The sequence below is a fragment of the Spodoptera frugiperda genome, chromosome 15 (genome assembly GCF_023101765.2).
Source record: "Spodoptera frugiperda isolate SF20-4 chromosome 15, AGI-APGP_CSIRO_Sfru_2.0, whole genome shotgun sequence".
NCBI lineage: Eukaryota > Metazoa > Arthropoda > Insecta > Lepidoptera > Noctuidae > Spodoptera > Spodoptera frugiperda.
Genome location: NC_064226.1, coordinates 8,694,708 through 8,716,048, shown reverse-complemented (window position 1 = coordinate 8,716,048; position 21,341 = coordinate 8,694,708). Strand labels below are relative to the sequence as shown.

The following is a 21,341-nucleotide window of genomic DNA, read 5'->3' as shown; positions in this document are numbered from 1 at the left end:
TAGTCCAACAGCTACAGTATTAGCTAATAATAGCCTGTCACGTCAAAAGCAAACATTCTCAAAGTGGAAATAAACTGTTTCAGAATCCGTACCGGAATCTATAAATCACAGTTCCAATCAATTCCAACATCAAACATTGATTCGGTCACAGTAAGTAGTTGCGAGGAGACGGTCGGCCACCGCGCCGCGCCGTAACGTGCGTGACCGCGCCGAACCTTTCATAAATATAAATAAGAAGCTCCATGCATAAAGTTTTACTTATCATTCAGCAAACGTTTAATGCTATACATTTCAAATTTGCATTCAAAACACCATCTTATTTATCGTAAAAGAATAGGTAATTTAACTGTAAACTTTAATAGATATTTTTACAAAGCAAAAATATAAAACAAAAATTCACTCTTCTATTCAGACCGAGGTATAACGAATCCATACATAATTCGAAGTTGTTTTAGATAATAGACCGAGACTTACAAAAAGAAAGCCTTCACTTTCCATTCCACTAAATGCAATGTCAACTGAATTTTTCATTTTATCATAATAATCAAAGGTTTTGAATATGAAGTTACAGCAAACAATAATCAATAAGTTTGCTCGTGAGCCGGTCGACGACCGAATAATTTTGGCGTGAATTATCGTCACGATAGCGCGTGGATTTTGGAAAACGACCGCAACATTAGGTCAACCACCCACAACTTTAGATTTTGTAACAATAACTTGAAATAAACGAATACAATTTCATACATTACTACGAGGAAATACCTACACAACCAATTCATTCAATTTAAGAACTGAAATCAAGTTATTGGCACGACGAATCTTTCAGACACGCCGAGAATTCTTCAACAAACAAAAATTGGTTTTTCACTTTCTATTTTCATGGTGGTGAGCTTGAAATATTGTATTTGTTTTAGCACTTATATAAGTGGCGTAATGGAGTGGATGATAATATTGATAACAGAGCATTTACATGTTCTATAGTTGAGTAGATAAACGTCCCATGCAAAGCGTTTAAGCTACGAAGTGGTGCAAACAAGGCTGACTGTGTGCAGCGAGCGCGCGGACTACTTCCCAAGCGACACTTAATCGCACCCATTATCTGTCAACCAAGATTTCCTGCTCCGAGCACAACCACATTTTGTTATTGGGCCATTCACTCCAACCTCCAATACATTCGGACCGGGCAATTGGTTTCTCGAACAAGTTTTATGCCTTAATTTAAGTCTATCATTGACAATGGACCTCTCTGCGTGTGCTGTCGGTTTTTATTATTATACAAAACAAATACCTGTTCTTGCTCACTCGGTACCAATTGTATCCGAAATATATTATATAGAACCAATATTTCTATTGTTAACTTTGAATAATAAAAGAACTCACTGTTGTTAATATTGGAAATTGAATGGCACCCCAAATTAATGCTCTTTACAACTCTTGGAACACTATTAAAACTTGTGTCAGAAAATTGTTCAACTAAAGTAAACTGAAAAATAACACTTAAATTTCACTAAAGTTTATGTTCAACTTCATTAGCTAAATTTAGACCAAAATAATAAAACCAATCGTCTATTTTAGAACTAACAAATTGACCTTTGGAAGACAATAAACATTTGAAAATTAAGTACGTTAAGAATCAGTATTAAGAATTTCGTTATTTATGGAGCGCTCTTGTGTAGGTACTGACGGTTGTACAAAAGGTAAATTATTTGATACAGTAAGGACATACTTCAATGTTATTCTACGATAATGATAGAGCACCGAATTATTTGCTTGTCAATGTTATCTAAAGCATCTGGAAGTTAATATAAATGTGTAGTACACAATCGAGATTGTAGATTTTATTGTCCATTTATAAACAGTGAGCAGTACTTAGCGCTATGGACTGATAGGGAGATAAGTGAACGGTGAATTGGGCGCTGCAAGTCATAAGAGAGAGCGGTTAGAACATATGGTATCATATATGACCATACACTACTCTCTTTTCTTCTCATATTATAAACACAAAGTTGAAATACTGAGTAATTGAAAAATAATTTTAATTCCGTAGAAAAATAAAATATTCTCACCGAGTATTATGTGTGCACTACACCAGCGTAATAACGGTAAAATATTACAAGTAAACAATAGCGATCTAAATACCTACCAGCGTTTCGAACGATAATAAATTTATTAATACCATTATCCTGCCACAGGATTAAACATTCAATGTTAATTAGGAAACAAATGTATCGAAACTGTGATGTGTGATTACTTATCCGTTATCATTACGGATATTATCAATATTTTACCTGTTTATCGCGTGCAAATTGTGCCACACTCATTCTTAGCCGCCCGTTTGCAGTCCAAGGTTAATGCAGAAATCGACGCGAGCGCAGGCGGGTGCAATACGTCACGAGTTACAAAACCCACGCGTCTTGTCAAGACTAACTGACCGCCAGCCAAATTAATTACAGACCAACGTTTTAGACAGATTGAAATGATGAAACTTCGTGTTCTAGCTAAATATTATTTGAACAGCTTTTGAACTTTAACCGCAGAAATTATGTAATTTGATAAATCAGTGAGTTGTGACTTTTGTGTCATAAACATCTCCACAGAATTAATATTTTTGTTTGTTCTAAGTATTCGATTTTAGAAACTGGCGGGATTTAGATTGCTAAACTTTATGCAATGTACAGGTGTTTGCTAAATCGGTTTAAGTAATAAATTATCGTCGTATCATAATTCTTACGTAACCTGAACGCAGGCAATGAGCACAGTCCGCTAATTTTCTTTTACTTCAGAAACTGGATCTTAATATTAGATTTTCACTACGGTAATGGGACGTTTATGCAGATTTAGTTCGTGAACGTTTTGCTCGAGTTATGAATGAGCGTCCTAGATTTGCTTTCGTAATCATCTAGCTAGTGTGTTGGGGTGCGCACGACGCGGGTGGTGATGGTGCGACCAGCGAATTCTGCGCAATCGCACGAAGCGCGCAGCCCGCGCATCGCGCCCGCTCGTGTCGCCTCGGAACCATCTAACTACCGCTAACGGCGCCTCCATTCCTATGTAAATCCTGGTGCCGCATCCGACGTCAGATAATACAGCTACAATTTGCATGTCCCCTTGCCCTTTGTGGTCTCACAACCGGGACTCGCACGCTGCCGCCCTCTACAGTGGGTATCGATTGTCGAACAGGTCCTGCAGAAGTGCGGAGCGTCACATGAATAACAAGCAACTATTAGGCAGTGGTTTATCGAACAAGATGTAGTGATTTGGCATTCACTGCTGTAAGAGCAACCCACTGACGGCTCAGAGGACGCGGGATAAGCACTGTTGAGCCTACCGTGACTTGAATAATTTAATCCGAAGCGATATTGTTTCTCCAAACCATTTGTAACCCGATATCTTTCATATTAATTAACTTAATTACTTTAAATTCAATACGTGTAACTAAACCGGAATGTAATTAATTTAGTGAGTGCGAGCCCTTGTTTATTAAGTTAGCAAAACAGCCCCCGTAAGTATAACTGGTGAACTAAAATGAACTAATTGCTCGCATACTCGTACGAAACTGAATAATTAACCAGTCAGAGTAAAGGTCAGCTTATACAAACTATATTGGCCTTATCACTTTATTTGTATGTTTTTACTGACCGATCGTAATACTCGCGTATTAATTTAACTGCTTTGGCCGCCGTGGATGAATACACGTGCAGACACAAAAACTTGTCTAATTTCCAATATACGCTGTCATGTCCGGCTGTGCCATTTTAATTGATACGTCAATCAGGACGTCATTCGTCCACGACAAGCCCGTTTTTTTATTTGAAGACAGTTGCATGCTATTTCCTCTAATGGCGTATAGAGGGCGCACAGGCGACGTGGCCTGGCGTAAAGCCTCAGCCACGATACGCAGAACCAATTATGAGTTTTTCCCTGCGGCACATCGGCATCCGGTGCCATCCCTGTGTAGATTGTTACCGGTTCTTATTACTGATCTCGCAGATTCCGAGCGTATGCACACAAACACCACACATCCTGCTTTCTATAAACGACTCATAATTGCTCATACTTGTACGGGAGGTACTTTTTACCACGGTGGCATTAAACTCATTATTTGTGGACGTAACATTCGCTTCAACGATTATTTCAATTTACTTGAACGACTCGGTAACCGACATTACCGCATAAGCAAGATTTAGCATAAGTCACATTAGAGCGCGCACTAAGCCCTAATAGACAATTAACCTATAAAAGTTCTTTAATTATACTCCCTTTGCGGGATGTACACAACTCCTAAAAACGAACAAGTTTTAGCAAAATGTTCTCCCAAGTAATGCTTGTGAAGTTGTTAAAAACCTGTCTACCTATATCATATCGAACATACTCGTATCCGCAGATTGCGAACTGCGCACAGTTGCTAAGGACATCTAGACTCCCAATAAAAATATGTCACGTCAAGATATTACCGGAGAGCATCTAAAACACGCCAGTAACAAAGACAGTAACTATTTTACAACCTAAAACATTCTTGTTACAAGGTACCTAAAATTTCAATGTATGTACCTAAAGTGAAATCTCTCTTGAAACTATTTCTCGTCTGCTTAGAGGCTGTAACACAATCTTTTATTATTAAAATTCCCAATAGTTTTATTACACACGACGGGACGGACGTGGCGGGTGTCTACCAACTTTAATGGTCTATATAGAGTAATTTGTTTTCGGCTTCTGATACGGCTCATACAGATTATAGTCACGATAGGAATGTTGTAACGACTTATCTATTTGATACGGTCAGTTTTTTTTCTCATACTGCATACTTCGAAACCTCCACACAATGGGGTCGTAATGAACTAGAACGGGAGTCTCACAACAATTTAGAGGCTATTTATAGAGCAATAGCAATACCACATTTAGGAGCACTAATTTGTTCCTAGATCATTAGTTACGTCTTAATTGAACGGGGGCACAGGGGTGTCAAGGGAGCTTTTGCCGACGAAAAGCTTCATGCGTGGAGCGAGCGAGCGTGAAATTAGAACTGCCTTTTTTAATGCGGTCGCTTACCAAAACTAGGAGGTTTAGTACCTATATAACTAATAAGGTTGTGTCCTTGGCGGCTGTACTAAACAGTGGCCGAATTCGATTTTCTCCCAAAACACTCGTATAACAGTGGGTAATTTAGAGTTCATTAAAAATTTAGGTTATCACAATAAAATTGTCATGTTTACTGCCAGTTAACTTTCTACAACTCCTAAAATACTCACAACATACAATAGTAATATCAATTTGAGCCCACAATTTAAATTCAAATCTTCGTTCGACAATTTTCAATTCCAAAACGATCACTTCCAGACTAAAGGTCGCCCATCCGCTGTGGGAGCCGAATCTTTTAATGAGATACACGTAAACGCATTACTATACATTCGAGACAATATCGTAGGGCTGTCGTCAGGGTATTTTACCGGCTGAGAAAACCGTGAACACGGTTGTAAATCAGAAGGATGTCACCTTGTGGGTTATCTGTACTGAGATATACGTGGGAGCAGACGCGTCGGTTTGTTTCCTCGTATCAAATGGCTGAGCTATCACACCTTAGGGTTATGCTCTATTAACTGATACATCATACTTACTTATATAGCTGTCGCGTGGGACACCTCGAGACGCATTTTATGGTTTAGTTTTCAATAGCTGTACCAATTGAACAATAACACTGATTGGTGAAAAAACAAAGGTAAGTAGTACGTTATAAGTTCTGTCTACCTCCTCAGGAAATGTTGTGTCACTTCATTTACATAGCAACAAAATGGAAGCAAGTCCTGGAAAATGCAAAGGTAGGTAACAGCCAGGTTGCTCGGTATACAAGCACTTTAAGAATATTGTGAAACTGCAGCGTTTTCTACAAGACAGGACAATTGCTATGCATTTTGTTACATAAAAAATTGTTGTGTGTTCATGTCATATTCGTGAAAGCATCTGCGTGTAGACCAACCATATCTAGTTTTACGGTTACTTATCTATCTTATAAGTTATTCGCTCGTAAATATCTATAATATTATTGACAGGAATCCGTCCCCGAATGATATAAACCTAAAATTGTTAGTACAAATAAACGAAAATAGAAAACAGTTACGTGAGGACGAGGTTTTACGGGCTCGGTATGTAGTGGTACTCCAGCTTATAGCTTCGACCTTAGGATTATTTAAGTAAACTTTTCTTCAAAAAAAGAATAACAGTTCATATTATTCTAAGTCTAGAGGCTATAATCTAATCATTATGACATTCAGTAACAACAAATATGAAACTTATCTACATACATATAAAGTACAAAACGTTATACCACTGACACAGACACTGTAATACTATAAACATCTCCATATTTCAAAAGACTGAAAGCTTTCATAGAAGTTACGTTCACGAACCCGGTTTTTAGAACTAATTCCAGTCTAATTCCCCACAGCTTACATCCTACATCCTAGAATACATGGGCTATGTACCCAGGAGCTTAGAATAGTGTCTGTTGGATTAAGGTCTCAGTTTCAGCTCGATCTACATACCGCAGTGGCTGAGGCAAACATTTGTTAAGCGCAACAGAATTCCGGCCTACTGCCGCTGTCGTCGATCGCCAAATAGCTGGAATATCTTTGAAGGATCTATGTGCCTTGTTCTGTCTGCAGACCTATTAACGGCAAGTTAATTTCCCCGAAATATTTAACAGGGCTTACGTCTTGTCGTAATTTGTTCTTCTGTCACGCACGTACCTTTTTGCATAGAGTTGCTTCAGTGTACTTAGCTTCATTGTCGCTTTTTCTTGCATATAAAAGCGAAGTTCCTTTGGGAAAGACTTAGGCACAGTATGCAAAAACTAGTTAGATCTAATGAGATGACTTCACGTGTAGCTAACCGGCTTAGCGGTTTCCATTCTCATAAGCAACAAAGGGCACACACAAAGATACTACATGTTTGTACCTTCGAGGTTTTTGCCCACAAACCTTACCTGGATACGAAAACATAATGTTTACCACAGTAACAAAAAAATCCATCGAACAGTTCCAATACTTTGCCTTTCTTATTAAGACTGGGAGCGAGATAAGGAAAAACATGCATTTACATACCTAGCAGACGTTACACAAAAAATACAATATTAAATGTTTCTTGGGAAAAGCGTTCATACATTTCATCTACAGAAATATTACGAATCCGGACCGAGTTACGTGTATATTGTGATTCTAAAATTAAGTTGAAATTAATCTCTATGTACATTTTCATTTGAGATACATTTTTCCCCGGAGTTCTATTTAAGACTATTTTTATACGCGGAGTAGTGGAATTGAAATGTAATATTGGAAAGTATTTTAGTCCTTCATCTATGTTAGTGGAGAACGTAGGAGTTCGTTTTAAAAGACTCTATTTCTTTTCACTGTGCCGTCTCCTGTAATGAGGGAACTAATCAACAATTAATGGAACTCCGCAGGCTATTCATAGGAACTGAGAAGCTTCAGAAGTAATAAGTACCATAAAATCTATTTAAAAATTACAGTTTACATCACCTTTATATAGATCAAACATGGCATTGATTAGTGACGTATAAATTATGCTCAAATATATAAAGCATCTTAATTGATATTCCATGAACAGATTTTTTTGATAAAAATTAAATTTACTGTCTCTTGGATCTCGTGTAGATTTAACGATTACGTGAAGTTCCAACTCTAATTATTTGGTGAATAAGAAAATGTGTGACGAGGCCTTAGAATAATAGTTACAATCCTAGCACTTAAGGTCCTCTCAACAGCAATGTTGTTCCAGTAAATAATGGTTCATCGTATCACTATGTACCGCATGTGGCATGATATTACACGGCCGGCTGAAAGTTGGCAAACACTGCAACTTGTATGGCACTGTGCCTAGACCATAAGATCTCGTCCGCTCGCCAGACTATCTACTGGTAACTAAGCGTGAACATTAACAAAACCTTACTACACAGCTCATTTTATTCTAAAATACTTTTCTACTGAATCATACTCCGTAATAGATAAAAATGTATCTAACAAAGAATTGTTTGCTACACAACTAGGGTAGCGGTTTCCACGAAAAGGTGAAGTACACAGACGAGTTCAATAAACCCATGACTGTTTCGTAATAAACTAATATTTTTGCCATTTCGTAATCTAACAGTAATAATGGCAGGCACGATGGTCCCTCCAGAAATGAGTACTATTTGTTCAACAAACATCCACCACGATTGAAATGTAATAATGTCACTAAATAGAAAGAAAGTCACTTTGTTGCCGTGAACTTTTCGCAAGGGCGGGCGGGCGGCCACGCTTCGCCCGCCCAGTGTCGCGCCAACCGCCCAACGGGACGAACGCGCACATTAACCTCTGAAACTGTTCGTTATCGTGAATATTGTCGACGATCGTGTACTTTACAGTGAGTGATGTCAGTGGATACCGACGTTGTAGCCAGTACCCACCTATAGTACCGTTCGCAAAGTTGAATCTAAGACTTTTTAACAAAGTTTATTAAGAATTCCACACGGTACTCACACGGTTACATTTCTACGAACATATGGAAGTTTTTAAAGCGAATTCTTATTTACTTCTTTCCGAGTAAAGAACAGAATAGAAACGTAAAGTTGGTTCTTGTTACGGGAAGTCAGTTTACTTTTCCAAATATCTGAGAAAAGGTTATTTTGCTTCATTTCACATCGATTTGAAGAGACATATTAGATAGAAAAGTGAATAAAAAACTCTTGTAAACAACTTTTCGGATTCACCGGCAAGTTCGCACCGTGAGTTTAATACATGTACTGACTACTTCGGAAGACCGAGGAACTTGAAAAGGTATGGAGACAATCTTTTTTATTAATATCCTTATTTTTCCGCATAATTAAATGTCGCGAATTTCTTTCAGGTAAGCATGAATTGTTTAGATAGCGTCCTTTAGCGTAATTTGTTATTTTTTTATTACCCAGCCCCTTAAACATTCGTTTAATATAATATCACCATTACGGAAAATGAGGTATGAACGTTACAGGGACCTATATTTTTACGGAGGGAGTCGCACGAATGTTGGTGTTAATAGCATTAAATTAAAACTGTAATTAGTGCTCGCGTTATTTTTACTGAGCTCATTGACTCGGCTATGGTGTACGGGCCCAGTTGGTTGGGCAAACTTTAGTTACGAGTATTACCGTAAACAAATCGTTCGTCAGCCGATGGTGGCGGACAGTTTGGTCATGGTTCAGGCTTGTTGTCAACACTGTCAAGGCGTGGGAAAACAAACAACCGCTGCTCTCGTTAACGGGCTCTTGTCCTACACTGGACCCGAGTACCGCTGCGGATGCTGCCACCCGTCACAATCAAATCTCAACTTTACGTCGAAGCAAGACGGAGTCAGTCCGCTTAAACTGTAGCAATACATCTCATCCCGTAGTATTTGTTCAGGACTGTAAAATCTAACGACAATAACAACCAAAGAAAATGTTGGAAAATATATCTATTATGCATTTAGGACATCGATGCTGGCTTCTCTTACAAATCTTGGAAACCTCTTGTGTCGTCTCCGAACCTCTTTTATTCAGCAGTCTAAATATAAAATGAATTTGCAACAATGGCAGTGTTTACATCAAACCGTTTTAAATTAATGTTTCCTGTCTCCCACGTACTTCAAGAATTATTATACTTTGATTTATTATAGTATTTATAAGTTTATTAAACGGAAACAACTTTATAAATATGGCAGCTCTAAGCACATTCAATTAAGTTTGTTGGTCCGAGAATATTCTGGTCCCATGTAAATGGTTCTAATACTGGTGTCCATTTCCGTTCAGTAACCATTTCCTTCCATTGCTATAAGTCTCAATCCCTTACGTAAAGTTCCCTGGCAGTATGTTGCATGATTATCTATGCATGGCTTTTTATTTGTAAGGACTAAAAAGCTACAATAGAACCGGTTCTGTACGTCGACTCCAACCGGACGAACGACAAAGTTTCTGTTTCTTTTTAGTTCAGTGATCTAATCTAAAGTCTCCCCTGTCGCCTGAGTGCGAGCGAGAGAGGAAACTTGTTTTCTTATTTACTCGCACTTGAAGCCGAAGTTATCCGACTGATTCCGAAGCGCCCGCGCAGCTTGTTACAACTCCTACACCGTGTTTTGTATGACGTTTCTATTCTATGACGTGAATTCATTGATATTTTTGTTACTATTGTGTAGAATTCGACGTGTTGTCGCATGTGTGTTATGATATAACAAGTGTGTACTATACAAACTTATGTCACAGTGCTATCATAATAAATACATGGACTGCATCCAAGGTAAATGAATTTAAAGTTGTCTCTCCAATTTTATACTGGAAGTAACTGTTTATTTTCGTTAAGTACCTACCTACGTGTTGTTTCACAGCAGTTAAACGTATGTTAATTTCAGTGTAAAGATATAAGAAATTGTAGTCTTTGTTTGAACCGGTTCGTATGATTGAAAGTGGGTGACTGTCAGTATTCCGTGGTCGGAACAACGCAAGCGCCGCAACGACGGTGAGCGTTGCACGACTCGAGTTAACATTGAACGTGAAGGTAAGGTCCAATTAACTCCATACTACTATAACGCAAACGATATTTAAAAGACTATATTAATTAAATTCACCTTTTACTTAAACAAGTCATTAATTTATTATTAGGTGAAATTGCAACAGCGAAATAATTCAATGAACAGATTTATCACGCAAAGGGCACTGTCTCATTACTTGATTCATTACGAAAATGTCAGTAAGTAATTATTTGTTGAAATTTCGCTATCACTGCACAAGTGAAATTGATATATTAAACATTTAATTAATAAATGAACTGTCAGAAAGCAGCAATTTTAATATTTAACATTTAAGATACACGAGAAAATTAGGTGGGAGGGGAGACATTTTGTTTAAAATATGATTACGATTTGCCGTGCGTACAAAGTACATTGGCCGTGACAAATCGTTCGTACGTACGTACATAAAGTTCGTAAAGCACGTACAGGCAATAATAAACACAGCACAACACGACACTGCCCACAAATACAGTTACACCGATGCGATAAGGTGATCACAATTCAAACGGATTAACAGAAGCGTCCCACAAAATAGAACAGAATACGAGACCAAAAATTATTCCAGCACAGTCGAAAGTATGTTCTGACACTTCTCTAGAAGCCAAAACACAATGAATAATGCATTAAACTTTACCTTTGAAACCGTACTGAATGCTTGACTAAAATATCTTGACAAACTATCTTGTTTTCATCTAGGTACAAAATGTGATGTCCTAAATAAGATGACGGTGAGGTCTTTGGATGGGTAAACATTACCAGGCAGGTCGTTACCGTAACTCAGTGGTACTGAGGGTTCATCTCGAGTCGCGACTCTGCTTATCCTGCACCCATCTGACCCCAGCGGGAAAGCGCATGACGTCACATTCGCCATACTAACTACAAATATTATTAAGGTATGATATTGTAGAGTTATAAGGGGTAAACGGTTATAGAGGTCGTAGGGTTATGGGTTTGAGAACTGTTATAGCCTTATACTGTCAATATCCAATATTATCGAACTTGGCAGCCTTTCACATTTATGTTTTGGGTGGGATAATATTATTTTTAGAATAATTTAAAATAATAAGATGAAAATTAAAACTGCTACGTGTCTTAAGGATAGATTATATTTTATAAGAATTATATTATAATGAATTAATAAGATAATGTCAAGATCAAAATTTAATTTTATCATAGTTAGATGCTTAACATTAATGTGCACGGGCTGAATATTAAGTACCTACCTATTCGTTCGAAAACTTAAGATGAATACTAAATACTTTAGAATATTCTTCAAAGCAAATATTTTTCATTCATCGTAGGTAGCGGGTCTTTCGAGTTGGTTACAATGTCTTTGTGTACATAATATGCACATTCGTAAAACACAATGTACGTAGGTAATAGTAATAGGTATCACGATTGTATTCCGTGATAAATTCGATGGAGGTATCAACTGTTTGGCGGCAATCCAGTACAGAAGAAGGAAACTTCTCCATAAACCAAAATATAAAAAAAAATGTTTCCTTATGTAGGTTTGGAAAAGAAATCCGAAAATATAACATAATATAAACAATTTGTCTATAAAAGCTTTGTTTTACTTTTGTAATTGGTTAATGTGCTGTTTATAGCGAATGTAATGTAGGCTGTTTAGTCTTGAAAACTTAGTTAATAAGAGTGGTTGAACTTGGCCCGTAACCTTTTAATGTGGGGACCACGCTGCCTACTAAATAGCTACATAATTTTATTCGAACAAACCCAGCGAATGCTTAATTAGCTTTATTGAAAATCGATTTTAAACTAGTCTAAAGTTTACTCACAAAGATAAGTTTATGCCTTTGTTTAAAAAGTGATTTTGAATAAAAACATTGATCCATAATTCAACTCATATAACTTTTAGAAAGTTTTACTTTAGCAAATGATTTAGAACTAATTCTGAACGTGTTTAGTTCGCTTTATCTTCATTCAGCGAGGATTTATTTGGATCATTTGGCATTCAAGTTATATGATCAGTGCACAGCTTACAAATTCGAGGTGTCAGGTGAACATATGAAGCGCAAGTAGGCCAACAAATGATTGAATATAACAAGACTCAATGCCACCACTAATGTGTCTGGGAGGCCACACAAGTGTCGCCTGCCGAATAACACAATTGGATCCTGGTTTGGTTGGCATACAATATCTTCCCCTTGACTTGCTTAGAAATAACAGTACTTTACCTATTCGTTATATCAGATTGTTTGAGTTAATTAAGGGGCATTGTTATAACATTTTCTCTTTATGGCGATCATATCTCCATTCCCCATTTCCAGCGTCGACACACAATACATAGTAACGTTTAGGTATACATTTATTCGTGTTCAATCAGCACTTATTTTAGGGCAGTCGAGTGTAAAACTGAGGCCCAAATCTTCGTGCGTCGAATACAATTTTGCAATCGATTGGCATCTATAGACTATTGTAACACTGATGGAGATCAATTCGTGGCAATTGCAATAAATGGGTCACGTAACTGACGTTGCTTGACCGACTTTTAGCGGGCAGAAGACAACGCTGACAATTATACTGATTGTTCAAACACCGATCACTTCCACCCATTCAATACTACCTCGATCGAGCTCCGACCGTCCCATTTGTTTTTTTAACTTTGCACTCTACGAACGGTGTCAGCGAAATACCTAAATTTCATTGCATTTTCAGTTTGTTTTGGTCTGATTGTAACTAAAAAGTTATAGTTTTGTTTTCACTGTGGTTTCACGATAGAAAAACTGCAACCTCGAAATATGCAATACACTGAATGTTTGTCGTTGAAATCCTCAATTAACTGAAGCCTTTAATTACATTTTGATGTCGGTACGTTTAATATGTATACTTAGGTAGGTATTCATGGTCGTGACGGTTTTAATATAGTAATGCATCAAACGTTACGCTCAGCTAATAATTCACAATATATTTGTAAGCGTAAATCTGCCTCAAATTGTGGAGGGAAAACATTTCCAGACATTCGTTGGTCTCATGAAACGTTTCGGACAATGGTCTATAAAAATGTATTCAACGTTGGTATTATGTCCATACACTTTCCTCTGGGCAATATTCTTGTCTCATTGTTATTTAGGAGAGAGAAAAACTCCAAATGTATGCGTTTAATTCTTTCATCTGAAGCCTATCATTACTCTTATTTCCTTCACAAGTACTCACTTTGGGATAGAAAGTTGGTCTTTTGTGTACTAATTGACACTTTACAAAGGAAAAGATTGAATTCATTGTTAAGTTCTGTAAAGCGACGTGACTTAGACACTAAGTTAGCGTTTAGATAAACTTTTAAAAAGAAAAAAGGGACAAAACGATTGTAGTAGCGTCATAGACAAGGCGTGAAACTTTTAATAAAACACTTTGAATTTGTCTTACGTAGAGACGCCGGCAGTAGTAGCTAATTGAATTAACTGGCCGGTAATGAGCACATTTTGTGGAGGTTTTAATTGAAGCAGACTGAAACAATTGTGCGAGTGTACACGGGTACCTATGTACTAGCACGTAGAACACACGTCACCGTCACACGTGTTTAGCCTTGAAGCGGATCCCTTGAGAAGCAGACAGTCGTGCTCAGTGTACTGTCAGAGACGTATTGTAGTTCACCCACGATTCGCCGATGACGTCGTGTTATAGATTGCAAGTCATGCCTTATATCGAACACACATACATTATTCTTGCTCCAATTTATAAATGACAGACAGATAGAATAGTAATGGATTTGTGTTAAACCAATCCACTTTGTAACCTAGCGGACCGATTTATTTGGCCTAAAAGTTCATTTTTCAACCTTGATGATAAAGGTTTGAAAAATGGCAATATCTTTTATATAAATCATGTGTTCATTTTGTTAATTTTTTTACCTCTATTTTCTTTTTCAAAGAAATACACATTCATGTTTCTTCGAATGTTAGTTTCGAGGTTAATCTGTTTCGATAATATGTCAACGTGACAGTTAAAGGAACATGTGAAAATGACAGTAGATGGCGCTTTGTCGTTTTTAGTCTTCCATGTATCAAGTTAATGTTTAATTATTATGTTATTGGCTTACTCATGTAACTTTTTGACGAGGAACTCGACTAGCGTCGTGTGGCGCGAATGCTGCTCATGAATGTGAGCCTCTAGCATGGCTTGAAACAAGTCGAGTTGCCAAACAGTTACGTGAGTAAGCCGATAATATAATATTTAATTTAGTATGTCTTACGAAAGTTTTAATAAAATTAAAGTTAATGTTTTTTCTACTTATTACAATTACAATAAAGTTATATTTTAATAGATTTATTATATCATTGTGTACTAGCCATTTTACTGTTACCTATTAAATAAAGTACTGACGACATACCTTTGGAATTACAAGCCAATGCCATTCGAAATCTGACTAGTGAACGATTTTGTACGTAATCGTAACCACGAACTCCTACAAAGGTTCTGAATTAATTTAAAACTATTATGTTGATATGTATAATCTCTTTGGTCAAAAATTACAGATAATTCTTCTAACAAATTTCAAAATAATTTACTCAATCACTTCGCCGATCCCTTGATTACTAATCTGTCTTCTTGTCTCGCTGTCATGATAGCTATTGTCAACGAAACTTGAGATATACTTTCTCACGATAAATAAGAGAGAGCGCACTATCAAGCAAATTGTCATTCTATTCTTTACGATATTCAACCGAGCTCTATCGTAGGTAATTATATCTACGTAATGCATCAATGTCTTTTTGAGTGATGTTCGTGCGCTTTAAACAAAAGATATTTGTTTTTGCTACCATTACCATTACCACCTATTTTCGCTCACAATGGCATCGAGAACTCGTAAAAGCTAAGCGAACTCATTGAAAAAGTACTGGGGACACGCAACAGCAATGTTTTAACTGCGCTGTCTCATTAATTTGCAAACGGCCAGTTGGTCACGGGTGCGCAAAAAGTTAATCTCCCGCAGCCATTATTTTGATGTAGTATCGACTAGAACAATGGACCACGTCGCGTGACGTGATTACGCTATGGAAATAGTGTTCGGAGATTATATCGGTATTACAGTAATACGTGAATGTTTTGTATTATTGTATTTGTATACCCGATTAGAAAATTAATGCGTTGGTAGGCAGTTGTGTCTGGTTTTAGACTGGTAACGACCGAAGATTGTTATTACACGTCTTGTTATGGTCTTATAATAGACACCCATGCAGGAGAATAATAGACACATAACGACTTCCCTGTCTATTTGTTTGTTACTATGATGCAAGAAGAACACAATCCACACAAGCCTTGTTAGTTGAATATGAAAAGCTGTAGAGCTCCAGCACTAGCCGGCGTCGCTGAGCGGCGCGGCGCACAGGCTAGATGTCGTTTAGAGGAAGTGGTCTCATCCAATTAAGAGCATGCCCGCTGGATTGCTTCCAGCGTTTTTGCCGTTTTTGTAATTGTCTTCCCGCACATTTCTTTTTACAAAGCGACATCGGAAACGCCTCCCCTATCTTGAGTTCAATTTGTAAGCTTTAAAGTTACACGCTTTTAACACCAACTAAAATAAATGAACAGCATTTAAGTTAACCGTACCTGCTGCAGTTAATAAAGTTAACGACATTAGAACTTAGTTATTTCTAATTTGTAGAAGGTAGTTTTATTATATTGTACCTAGGAACTTAACACCTAGGTGTCGTAGTCACAGGTTTTGGTACAAGGCAAATCTTAAGTATCGATCAAAAACAAGAGTTACCTTTAAAGCCGCGGCACAATACATAACTTTAATGTTTAGGGATTGTGCTTAATGTATCAACGGTAGTGCTTGTTCGTATCTAAGTTGCTAAGACACGAATACTCGCGCTGTACACATATTTGTTATATTTTAACTAGACGTCAGCGCTAAAACACAAGTTCTTTGGTAAGTAATTTGTGCGCTCAAGTTTTGTGTAGAGTGTAGAGTGTTCACGTGCGGGTAGCTCGCTACAGTCGCGACTTAAAGAGACACGTCGGGGTAGACGTGTATCGACGGGAGGAGTATGCAAATGAGGAATATTGGGAGTAACGGTGACGGCGGTCGGCGCCATTGTCACCGCGCCCATTGTGTGCCGCCTGCCACCACGCCATGTAGGCAGTGTGTGCGGGCTCCGGGCCGCAATCTGCGCCGGCCGCATCACAAAACGGTACCCTCTATTTGTTTCGAATCGTGATCGACGCTCGCGACATTTCTTGCTCCCGATACTGATCCATCTCTACGCTACACATCTCATAACCCGCGTTACACACGCTCCGTACATCTCCATATTGCCAACGTTTACCGTTCGCCTCGCTTAAATAGACAAAGTTTTCCGGAAAAACTTGAATGGCTGCACCTGTTCGCCTACAAATACAAATTGGGCAACTGAATAATAATGTTGACGTTTACATAAAAGCGTGTTTATATCGTGTGCAATAATAAACGCGTTTATCTAGCTGGAGAGACACCGTTAAAGCTCGTGCAGTCGCAGTCGTGCCAAATCTCTTCATTAAACTGGTTGGAGGTGGGCCGATAGCGGTACATCCCGCTGTTTACATTTTACATGTAGCTGTACCTACCTACCCCGTACTGCACTGCACTATAGCACACCTATATTATCTAACTCTGTGTATTGTATTTAGCTCTCTGTATGTAGATCGTAATCAGATTCTGCTCACAACTATGACCACATTTTGCATGTCTTGTACGATTTAAGTTTATTACTAAGGCTATCTTTAAGTTCTGTAAGATTACCTGTATCTTAAGTGCGGATAGCATTTATCTATTACAAAGTACATGTTTTGTTTAGCAATAACAAGAATCGCAAAACATTTATAAGTTAAATAACTGATATCTATTTATTACTAAACTAGCTTTTGCCCGCGACTTCGTTCGCGTGGAATAGTGACTTCCGGCAAATTTTTGGTTTTAACCACATAGTTCCCGATCTCGCGGGATCTCTTCAAAAATGAGATGTGGAAGATATTCCAGGGAACTCTTCAAAAATCAACATAATGAGCTCTGCGTTTGAATTTAATAGATGTATACTCACTTAGGGCATTGAAAAAATAGTTTAAAAACGGACTTAAACTAACTTAAAACTAAAGAAAGCTACGAATTACGAATTTATAACAATTAAAAAAGAAACTATATTACAACCTATCCTCTATGCTATAATAACCAAGCTTAAACTAAATAATTTAAAAGAAACGACTTAAATCTAATCTAATTAAAAAAAAAATAGACTTACAATTTTATTAAAAAAACTAACTACAGTAACTACTAATAATCGATATCAAACTAAACCTACGTTAAATAGTTTAACCAAAAAACCAGGAAAACCCAACAAATAAACTTATTAATTGACAAATACAACGAAACCAATTTAGAATATACGAAACAGCAGGACCACTACAGACAAATAATCATACGACTGATAATACACTTTTTCTACGATAGTACCGAAGCGCTCGGCCGATACCCAACCAAATGAATGTAACGAAACCATAGCGCGATCTATTTCGATCCCAACGCCATCTATCGAGGATAAAGACAACTTGGATTATTTATTTATACTCCGTTCGGGCATTTTCTTTGTACTAAAAGTTTAATTATATTGATATTATTTTTTTCATACCTTTTTACTATTTATTTACTTTTTTTCGATGAATTAAAACAATAACATGAACCGAAGTCGTGTAACGATCGACATAGAATTATCTATACTCCGTTAGAGCATTTTCTTTGTACTAAATGTTTTATTATATTGATATTATTTTTTTCATACCTTTTTACTATTTATTTACTTTTTTTCGATAAATTAAAACAATAACATGAACCGAAGTCGTGTAACGATCGACATAGAATTATTTATAAATAATTTATTTCTTATTTTTATTTTTTTATTTTTGAAATAAAAATATATCTATGTCCTTTCTAAGGTTCTAAACTATATCTGTACCAAATTTCAACCAAATCCGTCAAATAGTTGCGGAGATTAATGGTATAAGCATAGAATGTTCGACGTGATTCTTTAATTTGACATAACTTTTTTATTTATGAACCGATTGACATGAAACAAACACTAAATGTAAATTTAAGCATCCCACAATATATTCGTGAAAACCGCATCCAGCTCGGATCAGCCGTTTCTGAGATTAGCGCGCACAGACGAACAGACAAACAGACAAACAGACAAACAGACAAACAGACAAACAGACAAACAGACAAAAAAAAAGTAAATTACATTTTTGGGTTCGACATCGACATAACAATAACCCCTGCTATTTTTTTTATTTTTATTTTCAATGTACAGACAGCACTTTTCTACGATTTTATTATATGTATAGATTGAATGTTAGGATTATATCTTATTCTCTTAACTCATCGGTATGTGAAATAGAGCCAGCTTTCACATCAGCAGATATTAGTATTTCATAAGACGTATAAGATAATGTTATGTTAGTAATAATAGGTAGCTACTCTCCCAAATCTTGTATTTAATCAAGCAGTTTCGGGGACTAAAGCAAGTTATTGAAGCGTGGTGCACTCAACCTCAATATGTTGCCAGTGATGCTGAACTTCGGCTGTAAGTTCTGACAGCCAGTACTTAGTTATTAATATGTATAGTTAGCGCACTAATAACGTATCGGAACGACTATTATCAACAATCGGTGATCCGAAATAAAGATCATGAGCGCAGATTAGAGCGCGGTCGCGTTTTAGCTGAGCTCTAATTTATTATTCAGCCAGTGTCGCGGCTACGTAATTTATATAGGCGCAGTTATCGCAGACGAATGCGGCTGTGGCGCTTTAAAGCTGATTACAGCTTTAAGCGGATAGATAACGTAGTAGGTGTTCGGGGTGTCCTGTGTCGCAAGCGCGGCGCGGCTGCTCGACGCCCTGACACAGATTCAGTTAAATCAACGTGCGATAATTGCAATACAAACTAAATATAATTGCACATTGGGATTCGGCGCACACGCCGCCCGCTCTGCCGACGTACTGTACGTTGGGAACATCCTCGCGCGCATCCAAATCAGCGGCCGCCACTCCCGCCGCGCGCCGCCTACGAATGAGGATTTAATTTTATGTTCTGGATAGTAATTCGTTTCAAAACAATAGCAACAGACGCAGCCTGGAATACATATGCAGCGTATTACTGGTTTTATACTTAACATATAAAGGATAGACAACAGTTCTCAGATCGCGCAATATGGCATAAGTATATTAATTATGCAAATTATAATGCTACTGTGAACAGATTGGGACACCCATATCATTACATATGTATCTGATGGAATACGTTAAAAATAAGTCGGTCAATTTATGGCAATAAAACCAAATATAAAGTTTCTTTTTTGTGGTGAAAAATGCAGTTGTTGGGTAACATTCAGAAATGGTTTTACGATTTCACGAAATGCGAGACAAGTATGATTGAAGTGTATTGCAATATTGTATAGGAGATATAATGTTTTGGCATGGAAATATAGCATTCGTAGATTGTTCTGTAGGTTTGGCAGCCGTCCATCAGTTACTGTCGGGACGTTAACCGCGAAGAATGGACGCACTGCTATATACGGGCCATCCAAACAAACTTTATCGCGGGAACAATATTTGATCTGATTAAGCAAGTAAACTGAACCAATTACTACGTACAAAATCCACAAGTAACTCCTGTATCTAATTCCGAAACTTCATTTCAGTTTGCCTTAATATTAAATGAGTAGGTTGGTAAAACGCGCTGAATGAGAACGGTCGGATAAGTAGGTGGAGCGTTGCGAATTTTGCATGAAAAGCAAAAAATATTGTTCCGTTCTTTTCATAATCTTTTCAAGGCGATGCTGATGCGTATTACGTACCTAAGTATATAATCTTCTGGAACACGTAGCCGCGTATGTATTCCTAATTTCATTAGAAAGAATTTCCTGAGAGGGTTTCAGCGTAAAAGGTTAGTGATTCAGATCGTATTCGTTTAAAAATATAAGCTAACTATGCTTGTATTCTACTGGATCTAGTATCTATTCTGTAAAGGGGTATTTATCCTGTAAGAGATGTATTTTTTTGAGGGTTAAAATCTTCTAATTAATTCTCTAGCCTTGGACGAGGTGAGAGGACGTGTCTTACTGACTAAAAATCACCCCGTTCCTACTCCTGCTTTTCGAGCCGGAGCCCCGATAAACCCGCTAGGCAATCCGCAGCGTAGGAGATGGATATCTGATTCATACAAGCATTATAAAACTGCTCTAAATCTCAGTTTAACTCTTTATGGTAAAATCTTTATGTTAATTAAAAATAAACCTTGACCCGAACAACTATCTAACTTTTACCAAAGTTAAGCCATTAGTCTCTATGAAGTATTTTACGTGACTTAGTCAAATTGTTTGGTAATGTCCTTAAAATTATCTCTTAAAATTATTGTTTGGCCTCAAAGCTTCAGCTAAAGAGCTACATCGGATTAGTGTTGCATTTGTTATAGACTACCATTAAATGGATCTAAGTGGTACTTATGTAACTAAATCGAGGCTGCAAATCCTGCAGTGAGTTGTTAATGAAGAGAAAGTTTATTCATAATGAATACTTACAATTTACGCGTAGTCGGCAGTGTAACGTTATCCTTACAAGCGAGTGCGTTAGGCGTGAAAGCCTAGCGAGCGGAGAGAGGGACGCGGCGGCGCGCGCGCTGCATACTGATGCGACGAGACCACGACCACGTTGCACGCTACACGCTACACGTTACATAGCTCGCAGCTCGCAGCCAACTATACTGCAAATACTAACA

General features: G+C 37.4%; 2 protein-coding genes across 4 annotated transcripts in view; one reads left to right on the top strand and one right to left on the bottom strand.

Moving 5' to 3' along the window:
• The window catches only part of LOC118277953 (major facilitator superfamily domain-containing protein 12), an 81,248-nt gene extending 60,085 nt beyond the window's left edge, over positions 1-21,163 (bottom strand). Inside the window, exon 1 of the mRNA XM_050698738.1 lies at positions 21,145-21,163. The gene's annotated coding sequence lies outside the window, so the exon portion shown is untranslated. The remainder of the gene's footprint in view (positions 1-21,144) is intronic.
• The window catches only part of LOC118277937 (semaphorin-1A-like), an 84,526-nt gene continuing 71,537 nt past the window's right edge, over positions 8,353-21,341 (top strand). The window contains exon 1 of one of the 3 annotated variants that reach the window (XM_050698733.1): positions 8,353-8,828. The gene's annotated coding sequence lies outside the window, so the exon portion shown is untranslated. Of the gene's footprint in view, positions 8,829-10,148; positions 10,302-10,541; positions 10,560-21,341 lie in introns of those variants that run through there. The other 2 variants (XM_050698734.1, XM_050698735.1) reach the window with 2 other exon arrangements.